The following is an 18,409-nucleotide window of genomic DNA, read 5'->3' on the forward strand; positions in this document are numbered from 1 at the left end:
CCGCTAGGGAGCGATACAGACGTGGCTGTCATGTTGCCCTGGTCGCATAACGATGCTGAATGTGCTGCAGCAACTTTGTAAATATCATTTTAGGAGCTTTGAGAATGTGAAAATATGAATGGCTTGTATAAAAAATTTGTAGGATAGTAATTTACCTACCAAATAAAGGTAAAAGTAGGTTTGTTTTAGTTTACAAATGGATAGAAAACAAACACTTAAACAAAATATATTTCCGAGCTCATATAACCCGGCAACCTTCAAATCAAGGGTGAACATGCATCTTCTGGGCGAGCTTACTCCATCGTAGGCCACGTCTTTGCCTTTGGCTAGTCTGTGGTCATAATTTAAAAAAAAAATACCGTTAGTTGGGGTTAATTACTGCCGTTAAATATTCAGTCGATTATATTACTGGATTAACTGAAACTCTATTTTCAACTTGTCACACTTGTAATTGTATTACTTGTACAGTCAACCAATTTAAACCCTAGGCCACTGTAGAACTATGTCAATAGTGACGTTATAAATCAGATTGTAAGAAATCTGTTACTGCTTGTCACTTTTACATGGTTATAGATTGGCCTAGGGTTCCAATTGGTTGACTGTACGTACATTCTCAACATCTTTTGTATTCTCACGACACTCGTGACACACTAGGTGTCAAGTAGCGGTACTAATGATTCCACTACTTACCGCTAGATGTGGACTCCGACTATATAAAGTGGTTTAAAGTAAAAAGTTATAATGTCTTAGGGCCACTTGCACCAACGAAAATGGAGGGTTAACCCACGATTTTATATGGAATTTGACAGATGACAGCCCACTAACCCTGAGTTCAGTAGTCGGTGCAAGTGCGCCTAACAAGCGCAAGTTAATAAAATCAGTAAACATTGTCATGTTTGCTCATACCTTTTAAATACCTATTTTTAATGCAAACTCGATAGCCACATCTAGTAAATAAACATGCAAACTAAGTCTCCCTACAGTCCAACTAATTACCATCGGTGAGGGAACTCCCGGCTTAGGGAGCGAAAAATGAGATAAATATTTTTCTTGAAAACTGATTTTTCGCTCAGACTTCCTTCTCACTATAATAATATTTCCTTCTATTACTGAGGGAAATTTATCTGGAGGGTGTCGTGGATATTTTTATAGTAACGAATTTATTCGGATTCCTTTAGCTGGAAATGGATTTATCGCAGCGCAGACAGATTCAGTTACAAATGTAGGTTAGCCGGGTTTAAGGCCATGCATCGATAAATATTAGGATTTTAGATTCACTGGTGTGCTTAGCCCCGGAAACCTAGAGATCTGATTTTTGGATATGTATATCTTGACTATATGATTGAAATTTTTGTACAGCTCGAAACACGAATGCTTACAATTTTCTCGATAGAAATTTAATCCAAAGTAAGGCCTTAATTTTTCGTTTAACTAACATTGTGAAAAAATATGCAACTTTAATCAGTCTAACCTACTTTAAAGTGAAGGTTTCCAAATTATCTAGTCTCTCGTAGAAGGAAATATTTTTTATTATCGTATATACAAAGATTTATCATCATTTACGATATCATGAATTCAACAGAAAACGGCCATTTTATGCGGTTTCGTTTCTCTTTCTTTCATACGTCAATCGTATACATGTGTCCTTATTGTCAAAAATGTCAGACGGCCGGCGGGCCTCGAGGAGGCAAGACCTATGTCAAATCGCGCAGCGTTTTTGACAATTTATAATTACGAAAATTTGGACGTAGTTTAGCGAAAAGGATTTATCTCCATAAAATTGCCATTGAAATGAATGACTATTGTTATTGTCAGAAAGTTTAAATTCTATTGGCAATGTTTGTGGGTTAGATCCTTTTCCATAAACTACGTTCATTTTGTATATTTATTATATATACGCATGTGTGCGTATTGCCAAAGCTACGTCAAACTCTATACTATTTGAGTTACAAGATGCTATGAAATTTCGACAGGAATGATAATGTGTCCGTGGCCCTGTGGTACCAGCCATCAGCTAAATATGCTAACTTCTAGGTGATTTTTTTCCATTTTATTTCGAAATTTCTACTTTTTCTTTTTTTTTTTCTTTCTTATTATACCAAATAAATTATAAAATAAAGAAATTAATATTAATTCATCTTCAAAAGAAGAAAACCTTTTCTGAGGGAGCCTAACCTAATGTATACAATGTTGTTTTGTGTGTTGTACATAATTTACACAATTATAAGTGAAATAAATTAAAACAAAAATAAAAAAATACATTCATTGAAAAATAAGAATAGATATTGCAATAAAAAAAAATACAATGTTTAAGTTGGTTGGCCACGCAACGGGATTTGAACCCACAACTCTGGAGTGAAATCCTTGTACATATTGGATTGGACTGGCCCTGCCGGCCTGCTAAAGCTGATGTCCCTTGTTCGAATCCCGCCAAGGGTATTTATTAGTGTGAGGAGTACTTACAGATATTTATTTGGCTCATTTTCTCATTTCATCATCTCCAAGGCCATTTACATAAACGACTCTTGGTTTTATACGTACTGATAAGTTGGATGTGTTTCAGTACAATTTTAAAATGTTAAATCTGCCGTTTCGGCTTGGCTATTAAAACATAAGTAATTATGTCGTTCTCTGCTATAATTCTTTGATATTTTCTACTTAGTACGTACTTCGCTATCAAACAACCTGTATGGTCTGTGCAGTGATCTTTCTGTTCTGCGGTTGTCTGTGATTAAAACTCGTTGACGTTGGTATGTCAAAATATTTTCTGTAGCTTATGCTAAAAATACAAAAGATACAAAAACAATGGTATAAGAAAGGGAAAAGACAGACTCCAGGTACATGGTTATTTTTTAAATACATCCAGCAGCGGGGCAGGCAGGGCCCAAGGTGACCGACCTACGCGCCGTGTACAGGAGTACCGCCTTCTGCATCTCACCCCTAGCGAGTGTCGCTCACTTTTGCCTATGAGATCGTTCGCCGAAACGACGATGATCGTCGAATCAACCAAGTATCTCGACCATTTTCGAGAACTGGCGCAGGTAAGTACCTACTTGTAGTACGGTACTTCGCGGTCCACAAGATTGTATGGAAAATACTAACTGCTGGTGAATTATCCTAGTTATGAGGTCATGTCTGTGCAATGTGCCCGAGTGACTCGCCGGGATAGTGTCCGACAAATGTTATTATTATTGTTTATATATAGCTAAACTCAAGCGTACCCACTGAGCATGAAACTTACAATAACTTGCAGTAAGTTTACATACCTCACATTTGTAAGTTTAGAACGTAAAGTCGAAAAAATATGACAACAACATTCAACTTATTGGTAATTTGAACCTTTCAGAAAATTACTAATACTATATTACTATAACATGACAAATGAAAACTGATATTATAATATTGCGAGGATGTTTTGATCACAAGTTATTTAAATGTTCATTTATTACATTGCTGCAACAAGGTATTAGTTATGTTATATACGCAACGTTACGGCAACATTAACTTTGAAACATCAAGTTTTCGATATTACCTCAATGTCTAAACTTAAAGTTTCCCAAATGTTCAAAATCAATATTACTGCAATTGACCACTTGAAATATTGGTTTTATGCAGTTGCTGTAATATCACAAATTAACATTTCCGCCAATAAAACCTTTTGATAGAACTGGTATTTTTTTTTGTAACATTACACATTACTTATAAATACAATGTCACAGCAATTGTTTTTTTTAAGAATTAATTTCTCAATGTTGCACCAATTTGTAATAATTACGTTTATAAAACATTTAACATCAACATTACAGTCATTGACCGTTTTAAATATATTTTTTATAATTTAGCTGCGTTATCACAAAATGATCTCTCCTTCAACGATATAACCCGTATCAACTTTGGTGCCATGGAAACTAGGCAGAACCCTAGTACCTATGGGACGCGACATGCGTAGATACGTTCGCGCAGTCCCATATCCAGGCGACCCGCACTCAGGCTGGTGGTGCAGCTGACCAGGCCCAGATTCTCAAGCGCCGTAAATACTTACTCGTTCTTGACGAAGGACTACGAGTTTGCGGCACTTGATGCTATGGAGACACTGGGTCCTTGGTCGGCAGACATGAAAGCCTTTTTGGGACCTCTGTCGGCACGGCTCATTGACTCCACAGGAGACCCCAGAGCTGGAGCATATTTCTCTCAACGTATCGCTCTGGCAATACAGAGAGGAATTGCCGCCAGCATACTTATAATGGGCACCATGCCGCAGGCGGAACTTTTAGATGGAATTTTCTTTTTATAATTGGTTTTAAATTTAACCCTTAAATGCATGAATTTTTCTTTTAACGAGATATGAATATATGTGAATGGTTTTCTGACTGTAGGAAAAATAATAAAAAAATATTTAATACCTACTGATTTTAATACCAAATCAGTGTTAGAAGTTAAATAGGCCAAAACTTATTTATATAAATATATAATTATTGGCAAGTTTTATTTGTAAAGTTTTACTACTATTAGAAAGGTATACTATTTCTGAAACCCATGTGATATAATGTTTAAACATAAACTAATTACTAACTCCGAAAAAATCTGCCTAAATCACATACTAAAAATCGCCACCATCCTGTTTTCTCACACTTTTCCGCTATTTCATCTTTATCCTTAAATAATAAATAGTAAATCATAATATTATTGAATTTATTTAATAACAATAAATACTGAATAATAATTAAGCTGTACATAGTAGTTCAATGGCTATAAATGTGATTTTGGATATCTACATATTGAACCACAGGCCATCAAATGTGTGATACATCACCATAGGTACATTTAAGGGTTAAGTAGTTATTTCTAGGTATTTTTTTAGGTTTCATATTGTTATTCTTTCAAATCGTTCACCATTAAATAAAGTTTTTATTTAAAAGAAAAACGTCCAACAAAAAGAAATCTGTGAAGAACGTCCTATAATATTTAACTCTGGCTGTCCCCAACTGTACTTGCATGCATAATGTTTTTGCTACCAATTTGTAAATTTGAATAACTATAAGGTAGGGTTGATTTTAATGATATTGAAAGCCATCTAGTCAGTATATTTAGAAGAGATGCAATCATTTATACAAATAAAACAAAAATATAGGTATTTCATAAAATATTCAGAATACACTCAACATTAATCACATAGGCATTTTTTTTATACAAAATCTGTGGTTGATCAATTGCAGTGAATTTTAACTCTTCTATTTGTGACAGTTCTATCTGATTATTATAAAAAAATAACTCTTGTCGGGGGTGGCTCACTCCACATTTCTTTCATACATTCCGGCGGCTAAGAGTTCCCGGCCCATAGTTTGATGACCTTCTCGCTTCGCAATAGAACTCAATGTCACATGCAGTCCGTTGACAGGTTGTTGACTGTGAGCCTTCTGTACTTGTTCTTTTATATATTATGTGCTCTGGTTTTTGGTGGACATACAGGTGCTTCTTCGGCTACACAGGATGGTGAAGTTACCAATACTGAAACAGGTATAAAATTCAATGTAGAATAATATTGTTAACTTCCTTGATATGTTACACACATTATTAAGTACATACCACTTAGATTCATCTGCATTATTGCAATCATGTGAAGGGTATTTGTGCAAACTGCAAGTAACTGAAACAGAAGAATATGAATACATTAGTAAATAAAAAATATATAAAACGTTATTCACAGTTAACATAGAGGTAGAAAAAAACTGTTACATAGAAAGTCTGAATTTAATGTTGTATTGTATGTTATTAATTAATCCATACTAATATTATAAATGGGAAAGTGTGTGTCTGTTTGTTTGTCCGTCCTTCACTGCAAAACGGAGCGACGAATTGTCGTAATTTTTTAAGTGGAGATAGTTGAAAGGATGGAGACTGTCATAGGCTACTTTTGTCTATTTCTAAAAGCTAGTTTGTAAATAAATCTAAGCAATAATTTATAAACATACCTACTGTCTTTGGCAGACTGTCACTCATTCTCACTGGGAGTCAAAACAGGTGCTGCACTGAGGCTTCAGCCCTCCTGTGCTGTTGTGGTTGTTTACGTAAGTATAGGAAAACATGTGTTAAATTTGTCAACTAATATGTTAAGTAGTGATTGCGCGAGCCTGTGACAATCGTGCCTCGAGCGTTCTACCACCGCAGCCCAGTCCACTGATATATACTAATAATACTCTTTGCCACTGATTCAAGCGCATTGGCAAACTGAAGTTCAAAAGAAACACGCACACGCTAAAAATGCCCAATAAAAGTCAACCGAACGGTTGCTAAAACTTTCTAAGTTTCTAGTTTCTTTGACATTTGCATTAAGCTAGAAACAAATTATGGGACGCGTCATACGGACGTGGCTGACGACCGCGACTTGCAGTCTTAAAACATCTGGCGGCCAGGTTTTATGTCTGAAACCAAACGCTCAAGGCCATGTCCATGGCTTACGTTACGTCCGATAGTTTGCACAATTCCGAGTATATTCATTATCTTATCTACAATGTAGACGCCACTGTAGATTCTACATCGCAGCAGTGGCCATGCGTCCGCGGACGCGTCGCGTCTCATAATTTGTTTCCAGCTACAATGCAATGCAACGCATTTTGACAGTTGTTTCGATCCACATCAAAGAATATGATTGTATCCACATAAAAGTTCTCGATAAAAAAAAATGTATCATTAATAATTGTTATATAATAGAATATACATTTAAAGTTTATTTTGTAAAGTGAAAAAATTCACATATTCCGTAAACCGAAACATTTTTACGATGTTGCCAGCTCTAACTTACAATAAGCAAGCAAACTGGTACATAAATTTACTGGGGTAAATTTATAATTTATTCCCATTAAAAACAGTTCACGTTTGTGAAACGCAAACTGTTTTTAACGGGAAGTTTTATATAGCAGTTAATTTATTTATTTGTTGATTATTTATTTGGAAATTGTGAAACAGACCCTAAATATTTTGTAACATTCAAATGCAAAACTTGATATCCATAATAAACTTAAAATCCACATTTTACGAGTTTTAAGAATATATAAATAAAACTTACTATACAGAGCAGTGGTGCAGAACCTTTTTTCTTTGGGGGCCAAAATATATTATGAAGGAATTTTAGAGGCGGACCAGATTTACACCAAAATAGGACATACGATACAAGTGCATAAAAAAGGAAGTTCGAAACGAGTGGCGATAAATTAAACATGACCGAAGGGCACTAAATCAACACGAGTTACGAATTTCCTTTTCGTACGTGTGTCGTACGATGTTTTTCAGTACAATACGACCTGGAATATAATGGAACCACTTCTCACACTAGTGCGTAAAAACACCATCTGTACTAAAATAGTACATTACGATACAAGTGCGTAAAAAGGAAGTTCGAAACGAGTGGCGATAAATTAAAACACGACCGAAGGGAGTGTTTTAAATCGACACGTGTTATATTAATTTATGATATCACATTCACAAACACGACATCCACACTTAGCATGCCAACTCAAAATATTCATGCTACGTCCTTTGAAAAGTAAAAACTGACAAGCGGTCGAATAAGCGTATTTCAGCAAATATAGACAAGTTAATCCTCCACACATAGTCGTTTTTAGCCAAATATAGCAAAATAAACGAATTCGCAACGACTTGGAATGGAAGTGCTACTATTATAATCATTGTAGCGAAAAAGTTGACTACGGACACAGAGTACATATTATAACTACGGATAAAGGTGTAAATGTAAAATAAATTATTAGAGTTGGTTGGCAACCCCGGATCGCCGTCCGTGATGTCCTGCCGTCAGTGTTGCCAGATCTCCTGATTTATCAGGAGATCTCCTGATTTCGAGGTGCATCTCCTGAATTCCTGATCTCCTGATTTTTACCAAAAACTTCCTGATTTTCCCAAATATCTCCTAATTTTTCCCGAAAATCTCCTGACTTTGTGAGAAATTTCTTAGTGTTCACGATTATGGTGTTAAAATTCTATTCTATTCAAATTTCTCGAAGTGAGTGTATGGCGGCAATCGGCAAATTGCAGTAATAATACAGATGTAGTGCAAAAATACTTTCCTTCTTATTTTTACGTACAAAACGTACTGAAACTGTCTGAACTAGCATGACAATGACGAATTTTTCCGTAAAAACACGAAGGAAAACCTTTTCGCACTACATCTGTACTGTACATAACACTGCCTTAAATACGTCATAGTAATAGTATTATGAACCAAGTTTTAAATGACAAGATTTGACTGACCATATTTTTTTTAAATATTTAATTAACGTAGATGTTACAAATAATTGTGAAAATAAACTAAAAGAAGAATAATATCATCAATTTATGACTTTGGAGAAATTATGTCTCCTGATTTCTCCTGATTTTTAGGACATGTGTCTCCTGTTTTTTCAAATTGGACCTGGCAACACTGCCTGCCGTCGCCATCTTTCATTTCCTCTCGTCTCGAGCGTTGCGTGTCTGTTCTTGCTGTTATAAAGTGCTGTATCAAAAAATGGATCACATTGAAGACCATGATCATGCAGTAAGTATTTTGTTTCTTTAATTATGCATGAATTATTAACACAGTGATATATAGTGAACAAATGAGCCTGGCAGCCAGCGGCAGCGGGACTAGGTTGATTTGTGTAAAATTGGTTTATTACAGAAAGAAGCCTACAACACAAGTACCCCGCTAAGTACAATACAAGTATATCGTGAAGGATGAATTAGTATTTATATAATAAACAATATGAATTCAATTCACTTAGTTTAGTCTGAATACGTTTGGAGGACAATTCCGGGTCGCGTCGCGGGAACGGCGAGCATCGGCTCAGAGCGTCGCGGCCGCGCCCGCGCATCACGCATCACATCTCCAACGTCTGCGCATTACGCACTTTATTTTAAATATTCAATTTAATATAACTTTTTACTGTGTTCAGGGTTGTTTTTGTTGCTGCTTCATCTTGGACAAGTTGGCAACCAGCAACAAGACCCGGCCTGCGAGCAATGACCAGTGAAATCCGCAACGGACCTATAAGAAGCTATCCCTGTTCCTGCACTATCATCGGGCGAGGTGAACATCGCTGGTCCATGTGATGCGGCGGATCTATCTCGAAGTTAACAAAGTAAGTTGCCCATTCTATTTATACCTCTACTTTGATTTCCTTGCACCCCTTTTCGATTTGTTGTGAATAGTGTCGTGAGTTCGTGGATTAGGCATTATAAAGCCTCCGCCACAAGCCACACATAAACGGTACGTATATGTAGAGAAGTCTGCCTAACTATTATAGCAAACGTAAAGATTTAAAAATAATAAGTATAATTTTATTTGCTTCTAATTTACCAATACTTACAGGTACACAATTAGTTAGATTTATTGAATATTTTTGTGCCTCTGTCAGACATTTAAGGCGCAGTTAAGCATAGATTAATTTAGGTATTTAGTCAGTTGTGGTTGTCTATTATTTCAACTTGACAATTAAAAGCCGTCGAGGGTGCAATATTTGTATCTTGTCTACAATGTTTATTTTGTGTTTCATTGTGTGACAAGTATAAAAACGTCACCTAAATAGTCCCACTTAACCCTTTGGTAGTCCTAGCTCAGATTAATTAACCCAAGAGATTTGTTTAAATTTCATTAGCATTTAATTGCTAATTATGTATGTGTTCATAAATTTTCCTGGGTTTTCTAATTCACTGTTTCTGCACCTCATTAACCAACATTTTGCGCATTTGCTGTAATTGCATTCGCACTTGCTTTATCCCACGCACCGAATATTTCAGATGGTTGTATTTGTGGCGCAGCGCTCTGCTACTGCCACGGGCTGTTCTCCGACTGGAGACCCACGTGTCAGCTCGACAGTGTCGCCTCCTTGCTTCGCCCCGGTGGAATTTGGTTAGCTTGCACATTGTTACCCTTCTCTTCATTTATTTATTTATGTATTTTTATTCAGTAAATACAAAATGTCGGACAATGACAGTACCAGTAGTGATAACGAGAGCCAGGAGATTGACGAAGCAAAACTAAAACTGTTAGTTCGCAAACATTTTGCGCGGAAATCACGGGTTACTAAATTTAAAGAATTATTGGCCCCATAAGGAAAAGAGTTAATTTCAGAAAATAAAAGTGATATACATAAAGCGTCTAGCAGGCTCTAAGAAGATTGGCCCCTGCAAGGGATTTGGTTGTAATTTGAGGTGCATTAGTGACAGGCCCTAAGTACACTTTATGCGTAATATCAGCCTTCGATCTTCTTTTGTTTCCAAATAAAATCAGAATGAGAAAGCATGAAATGGAAACCCCATTCCATTCCCCAATAATGCATATTTTTACAGTCATTCATATCCTTGAACTTGGATGAGAAAAATAATAGTTATTGTTATTTGTTATACAAGGGGGCAAAGTTGTATTTTAACGCCGAGTGTGGAATTGAAAAACGAGCAAGTGAAAGGATCCTATAGTTGAACCACGAGCGAAGCGAGTGGTTCGAGAATAGAAATAGAAGAATATGAATGTCTAAAAATATGCATTATGTATCAGTGGGGCTGGTGAAAATTTCTGCTAGGCAACACTGAGCAAAAAGGAACCTGACCTTAACATTAGGTATGTACTTTCCTAGTAATCAATTTTAGGCAAGCCGGTGGGAATCGGCTTGTATGGACCAGCCTCTGCTGTTATGTACTCCATTTCATGTTCTTTCATTTTGACTAGAGATGGGCCGAATATGGACTTTGCCGAATACGAATATTCGGCCGAACATTCGGTTCAGCTCTTACCGAACCGAACATTCGGCCGAATATTCGGTTACGCCATATTTAGAAAGCGGATGTTAAGATTAAAACTATTAAATGATGGATAATGGTTGTGGAGGATGGAGGATAACGGAAGTTAAGATTAAAACTATTAAATGATGGATAATGTCACTAGAACTACATATGTTCTTACGATTTAGTGGATTTAACTAAAACTTAGTTAAAACAACTCTGAACTCTACTCAAGTCTTAAACTACGGTTTTTTCAACTTTGTATTTATATTTTGACGCATAGTGAATTATCTCTTTTTAGTAGTTCCTTAGAAAGCTACTAAAATAGGAGCTTATTATCGAATGGAATACGTAAGATCTTCATTAGTTATGTACTTTGTTTATTCGGTAAATATTCGGCAATGCAACCGAATTATTCGGCCGAAAACGAACATTGAAAAACTTGCCGAATATGCCGAATACCGAATATTTACCGAATATTCGGCCCATCTCTAATTCTGACTTTATTTGGTTACTCTCGCTTACTTGGTTTGGTTTATGTAATATCACAGTTTAAAAATTACCTTGATTATTTTTTACATTTTCGTGAATAAGTCTGAAACAAAAGAAGATCGAAGGGTGATATTACGCATACATAAAAACGTGTCGACTGACGTCACGGTCAACTCATTCATTATAAATTTCAATGCGACTTCTTAAATAGAAATTGGGTTTAAAAATAATCTGCCATATTTTTAAACCCAATTTCGCCGATTCGAATTCGTGTTTAGTGACGTCACGGTCAACTCATTTGGTGTGCATTGGGGTAATTTCGAAGCACAGAAATGCTCAGGTAATTTAAAAAGGGGAATCTTGATATGATGGAAATAATGGTGATTTTTCTGTGACTTTAGAAATTAGACGACTTTCGGAATTACCACAATGCACCCTACTTAATATATTTCTATCAGACATATTCAATAGCAATTTGATTAAAAAATAACTTCTGCCAATGTGTTTCTTATAATTATCTGATGCTTCATTTGTAATTTTGTATGGTATAAAATATTTCTAGTACTGAAACTTGCCTGTACAAAACCACACTTGCAAAGTCTCCACGTCTTGAAGACTTTTATCAGTTTCAGTTTCTAAGAAATCGTGCAGACATATTGAAGACTGTGCAGGTTGCGAGCTCAAAGAGCGCTCAGGCAAATCATAATAATAATCAATACGTTTAATCATACAAAATATCATAAGTCCTTCATCTCATCAGCTGCAAACTCATGTTTCACGTGTGCAATCAAAATTACAGATTGAATGAATTTAAATTTTTGCAGGTATGTCACCTGAGGCGAGGAGGATTTGAGTAGGTGCATATGCGAACGGCCTAAGTGACGCCTCTTCAACGCGACGGGTGTATTCTCCTCAAATATGAGAAGGAGCTCGGGTCCTGTGGGCTCTTAACCGTCGTAGTTTTCACGCAGTGTTTTAAAATAGTGTTTGTGTGTATTATGGTAACATACGTTCAATTCAAATGTGTAACACTACATAACTATACATAGGTATCACTTTTCATTAGTATGGTGATGTTTTTCCGGCCTGAAGAAAAAACTTCAAATAAAATAATTATGTTGTCTGTATATCCATGTTTTTGTTTTACACATCAATGATTTTTGTGTGTGGTATTTTTTAAGTTTGACTTTTTCGTTTCTAGTTATTTTGATCATACATAATCATTAAAATTATGTTTGGAAGTATTAAGCTGCACACGGACCGTCGCAAACCTGTCGAGCAGACTTTCGGTTTTTGGAGAGAATCTAGCTTGTTCCAATTCACTCGCGATCGAAACTAGCGAGTTCTCGACAGCCGCGGCGGTCCGCGCGCAGCTTGCAGAGCACCTTGCGTGCAGTTAATTTGTGACATCCTATCAACCACAAAAATCAACTTCCCTGAAACATCCCTATGAAATATTGTGTGAACGGTTCACGAGTGGCTTGCACAAAACATGCATCTAGGAAATGCTAGCAATATTATTATTTCACTAAACGAACAAGTTGCCAGTGATTCGTTGACACAACATACCAAATGCAACTTTTAGGTACATTACAAGAGTAACTTACAAGGAACTTCACTAGAGTTATTAAAGCAATGTTACATTTGTAACTTATTAAAAGGTACCGGTGAAAAGTTGATACAATTTACAACTTTAAACTTTTTGGTGTATTGTAAATGCAACATTGCCGTAATGAATAGCGTGTAAGTTACGTACAAGTTGCATAATGTGCTATTGTTGCAATGTACAAAAATGAACTTCTTAAAAGTTTTCGTCGTAACTTTCTAGTAAGTTGATATTTCAATGTATCAGCAACATTGCTATTCAAAGTTATAGAAAGTTGTAAAAATCCGATCTGGGAAACTTACAGGGTTTATCTACAGCGCGGCCGAAAGCGTTTAACATCAATATGGCTCAAACGTTGCCCAAACATTGCAACGTTGCAATTGTAAGTTTCAAGCTCCCAGATGTAGCATTGAGCAATGTTACCGCAAGTTCTGCTTGCTTAACGGGTTTTAATTATCAATAAGTAGACAGGTTTCGATTTTTTTTAGTGTATGTACATATTATTGAAAGCCAGTTCTGATAATTGGATTCTGGAGAAATCGAGAAAACTCCTAAAGTCTGAAAGGCGCATAATATATAGTGAATTTTGTGTTTTATTAGAACATCATGCATTTCCATTCAAAACAGTCACATATGGTGAAGTGGAACAGTTTATGATGATCAGAGCGGAACTCTTCAACGACGAATTTAACGAGTTAAGTTTTTTAAGCACTTTGAGGTTTCAAGTCAGATTTCGATCATGCTGGAGTTTTGGTGATCTCTTTTGGATACCAATCCATGAAAGATCAAGGAAACTTCTCAAATTTGAACGGCACACTTGTAGTGACTTTTGTATTATCACCAAAGTCTCTCTAATGTTTTGGATTATGAATAAGGACAAGGACTTACATTTGACGAAGCGGAACTGATGATGATCAGAACGGAACTCCTCAAAAACGCATAGCTCGTGTTAAGAGATTGATGAAAGAACTGCTGATGATGATCCGATTAGGAGCCCTTCAGTGACACATAGCTCATGTTAGGGATTTGCTCATTTATGCGTTTGTGTGTATGTAAATAAATAAATAAATAATAAATATTGGGGGATACCTTACACAGATCAACCTGGCCCCAAACTAAGCAAAGCTTGTACTATGGGTGCTAGGCGACGACGATATACTTAATTATATAAATATATACATAGAAAACATCCATGACTCAGGAACAAATATCTGTGTTCATTACACAAATAAATGCCCTTATCGGGATTCGAACCCGGGACCGCGGCGTAGCAGGGTCACTACGCGCTAGGCCAGACCGGTCGTCATCATTTCATGTGTCTCTAAACATTAAAGTTTATTATTTCTTCAGTATCGATCGCAGTCGCATGTGCGTTTCGTGTATGAGGTGCCTGGCTCGCTTTTATGTAGTGTTATATAAATCCGGATTTGTGGCTAGGTCCGTGTTATCAAGGTCCGGGTACCCAAGTTTAATATGTCCGGATTCACGGATTCTAAGTACAGTCCAGTTTGCTTTCTACGTACAGTAGAATGGATGCGTTTTTAATTTTATAACAGTGAGGAATGTAAATCATTCTGTAAAGGACGGGTTCGGTACCTCGGCAACTTAGCACTGCCGGGACTACACGAATACACAAGCAGACATTTAGAACGGGTACCTTTTTCTTTTGACAGAGAACAGGTCTTGGTATCTAGGAGGCAAACGTTAATTAGTTTTCTTACTTTCATTTGATAATCCGGTAAATTTTTTTTGCAAGGTTCAGGTGTTCCGAAATAGAATATTCATTTATTTTCGAACAATACTATAAGGCCCAGAAACTTCAAGGTACTACGTCTTTTAATATACACATAGTTTTAAGTAGAGGAGTTGAGTAGTTTTATGTGCTCTGCCTACCCCTTCATGGGATACAGGCGTGATTGTATGTATGTTGTATGTATGTATGTATAGTTTTAAGTTTATAGTTTTAAGCACAATGTTAAAAGCATGGAGTAGAAGAAGCTCATGTGTTAAAGAATGGTACTTATGTGGTAGCTTTTACATGTGATTAGAAGACTGTAATCAGGTCCGACTAAACAGGTTCGTCCTTGCCACTAAAAAGCGCCGTGATGTCATCGGATAATGACGGATGAGAGAGTATTTAGAAAAATGCAATAAAAAGTGTAGAGACTTGAATATCGACCTGTGGTATACTGACGTATGTGATATCTGCTGATTCCCGAACCGTTACCACTTTTTATTTATTTGTTAGGTAGATAAGCGACCAATTATATATACCTACTCCATTTTTTTCTATATAGAGGTATATAGAAATAGGAATCGAAGATGGTATGGAAAATATCCTTGTACTGCATTAACCGTCATCTTCATAACTAAAACATAAATCATGTCTGTAAAAGTAAGTAAGTAAGTACAAGGAATCTCTGGGCAACTTGCCCGGTGAAAAACCAAAAAGCTATTTATTCTATAGTGCGTTTTTAAATAGTTAAGAGACAAATATTTACATGTTAATAAATATTTTTAAGAAATTTCACAAACAACGAATGGGTTTGTTTCTACAGGACGACGTGTAACAATCATCATTTCTTAGCATAAGGAGTATACGATAAGGCATAACATCGCTTCTGGTATTTGATAGGTACTAGTACTACTTAGAAGGATTGATCATTACTAATATGTAGTAGACTGGACTGGTATGGTGAAGTTAGAGAGTTACTTGAGATAATATATAAAGAAGGTCCTCTTCGATAGTACTAGGAAACCCTAGGCTTGGTCCATTCCTTGGCCAAAGAATTTAGCGAGTAATATTGATGTAATAGGCATAGTTGACTAATTACTCGTACTTCCCGTGGGAATTCATTTTGGTGGATTATTTGGTTATTTTTAAGTTAGTCTATATTTACTGTGTACCTTAGTTTTTATTTCAGATACCATCAGTTAAAGGATTTTATACAAACAATGCATAATATTTATTAGTTCATTATATCCAGTACACGACATGCTAAACGAGCATAAGGTACAAAGTAAGCGTAGGTATATACCTAAGTCTGTATTATGATAAACTTTTATTTCATATATTAATTTCCACTAATTTTTAGCCACTATTTATAAAACTGAACAGTGTAGTTCCTCTAGGTTATGATACACATCTCACAATATAAAAAAAAACTAAACAAAATTTGTACCTTGGTTATCAATTTAACTAAATAATTTAGGTTTTTTTTTTTTATACTATGTCGGTGGCAAACAAGCATACGGTCCGCCTGATGGAAAGCGGTTACCGTAACCTATGGACGCCTGCAACTCAAAGAGTGTCACATGCGCGTTGCCACCCCATTACAAACTTGTACACTCCCCTAAATCATACTATACTAAAGATTAAAAAATAACTTTGCTAAAAAAACCTTAGTTAACGTTCTATATTTCAAAAACTTTAATTTTGTTTTATATTACATCAGTTTTATTCTAAATATGATGGTTTTGTTAGGTTGTTTTTACAGCTTCAGGTTTTTTACTGATCTATCACATAAAATTTGTCAGTAAATAAGTTCGAATTTTGTACTTTTTTAATGAATTGTGCAATAAAGTTTACATAAAATAATATTTACAAATATACATACAATCAGCCTGTATCCCATAAAGAGGTAGGCAGAGCGCATGAAACTACTCATGTTTCTATGCCAGACTTGGCAAATAAGGGGTTGAAAGGAAACGAAACTCTGACAAAATGTAAAATTAAATAATCATCAGTTGATTTACCTTGTACGTTAGTTTGAGCTAGCCAGTGCGTTTATGTTTAATTTACAGTTTTAAATTAGTCTTGACTAAACTGCGCTTAGCTTAAAATAATAAATAAAATTAATACCTTTCTGATGGATTGGACTTTGACTAAGGGGATTCTAATGTCAGCAGAGATAGGTACTCTATACGTACTAGATAGGTACTACCTAGCTGTGAAAATTGATGAAGATAATATGTTAATGACTAAGGATCTGTCTACAGCTTCAACTACGGACAGTTTTTGAGTAAAAGGGTTCCTAATACCTAGATTTTTTACTATGTTTATGGGACAACATACGTATTATCTGAAACCAGTTCTGGTAACAATTAGCATTCATAAGTCATAACTATTTATTAATTTGGGCCTCAATCCTCTGTTCTTGAAATTATCGTCCAGTCGTATCGAATTCCTCAATAATTTCACACCCTATTTTTGTTGTTATAAAGCCTCTCTCTCTTTCAGTTCGATTAAAGAGATTTTTTTATGTTCAGCTGTTTACCTGATTTGACATCTTTGTTTTAAAAACGTGATTTTACTACCTACTAAATTTCTTTAAACTTTCAGTTAAATGTCAACAATCAGGACAAGGTTTCGCTTTCATCTTGGCTGCAGAAAGAGGAACCGCCGGACTACCCGAGACGTGTTGAAGATCCACCTTCTGAGTGAGAAAAACTGAGAGAGATACAGATTCTCTCAGGACATATGAATATTCTACACGGTGTTTTCTTAGTTACGTTAATTATAAGGATGCATTCCTATTATTCCTAATCTTATAATATCATTTACTTGGCACCCGAGCTTGCCTACGATTTTAATTGGATTCCAGACCATTGAGGTCAAATGGATTCTTGCAATTAAAAATCATCAAAAAAGAAATTTGCACATAGCATACCTGTATTCTTCATCTCCTTGAATACATATAAAATAAAACAACATAACTACCAAATTGTTTATTTCAATCACTTATTTTCAGAATTACATCCTTATTTGGTTATGCTTGGCATAGTTTGTATTATACATTATACACAGTAGTATATTTTATCTTGTACAGGTACTGTATGTATACCTCCAACGACTGAGACCATACCGCCATTTAATCGTTATTCTTTATTTAAAATGTATATTGATTCACGGTGTCCTCATAAGTGTACACAATCAAGATACTTAGCCCCATTGAGTGAGTGTTTTTTGTTAAATCCAATGTTTGTAGTTCTTTAAATATATCTATGGTTTATTTGACTAAAGGTAACAATATTTGAGTAAAAAAATGTGTGACCTTCGGTTTTTGGAATGATTGCTGGTACCATATGAGACCGCTAGCCTCGCACAGAGGTAAAAGCACAGAATGTATAATAGTACAAGTACAGAAGGCTCACTCCTTTGATGTCCACAAAATGCCGCCATTCTAATTTTTTACCTGCATTAACAAACGGACCGCACGCGAGCAGGCGACATTGAATTTTATTGCGCGGCGCGAAAGTCGTCACCACTGAATGGGCCGCGAATTCGCGGCCGCCGACATGTACATGTAGCGCGGCGATAAAAGCGCGGAGTGAGCCGCCCCTGGTAAAAGTAAGAAAATACTATAAAAATCTGTTATAATTATTTATTAACAAACAGACATTTTCAACATAATATTATGTAATAGGTAGACATGTTAGACTACATTTAATAAAAACCGGCCAAGAGCGTGTCGGGCCACGCTCAGTGTAGGGTTCCGTAGTTTTTCATATTTTTCTCAAAAACTACTGAACCTATCAAGT

At 35.8% G+C, this 18,409-nt stretch overlaps 1 protein-coding gene and 2 long non-coding RNA genes across 3 annotated transcripts in view; 2 read left to right on the plus strand and 1 right to left on the minus strand.

The window, feature by feature from the left end:
- Nucleotides 1–18,409, plus strand: part of LOC125234272 (acetylcholine receptor subunit alpha-like 1) — a 475,879-nt gene that overhangs the window by 393,073 nt on the left and 64,397 nt on the right. The gene's annotated exons all lie outside the window — the stretch shown is intronic.
- On the minus strand, nt 5,079–6,312 carry LOC125234274. The gene is made up of 3 exons (XR_007177963.1): nt 5,973–6,312; nt 5,587–5,647; nt 5,079–5,508 (listed from the first exon to the last, which is right to left on the minus strand). It is a non-coding gene; the product is annotated as an uncharacterized LOC125234274 (long non-coding RNA).
- Nucleotides 8,415–12,389, plus strand: LOC125234273. The gene is made up of 4 exons (XR_007177962.1): nt 8,415–8,548; nt 8,946–9,131; nt 9,790–9,901; nt 12,087–12,389. It is a non-coding gene; the product is annotated as an uncharacterized LOC125234273 (long non-coding RNA).

The sequence above is a fragment of the Leguminivora glycinivorella genome, chromosome 15, assembly GCF_023078275.1.
Source record: "Leguminivora glycinivorella isolate SPB_JAAS2020 chromosome 15, LegGlyc_1.1, whole genome shotgun sequence".
In the NCBI taxonomy this organism is placed as follows: Eukaryota; Metazoa; Arthropoda; class Insecta; order Lepidoptera; family Tortricidae; genus Leguminivora; species Leguminivora glycinivorella.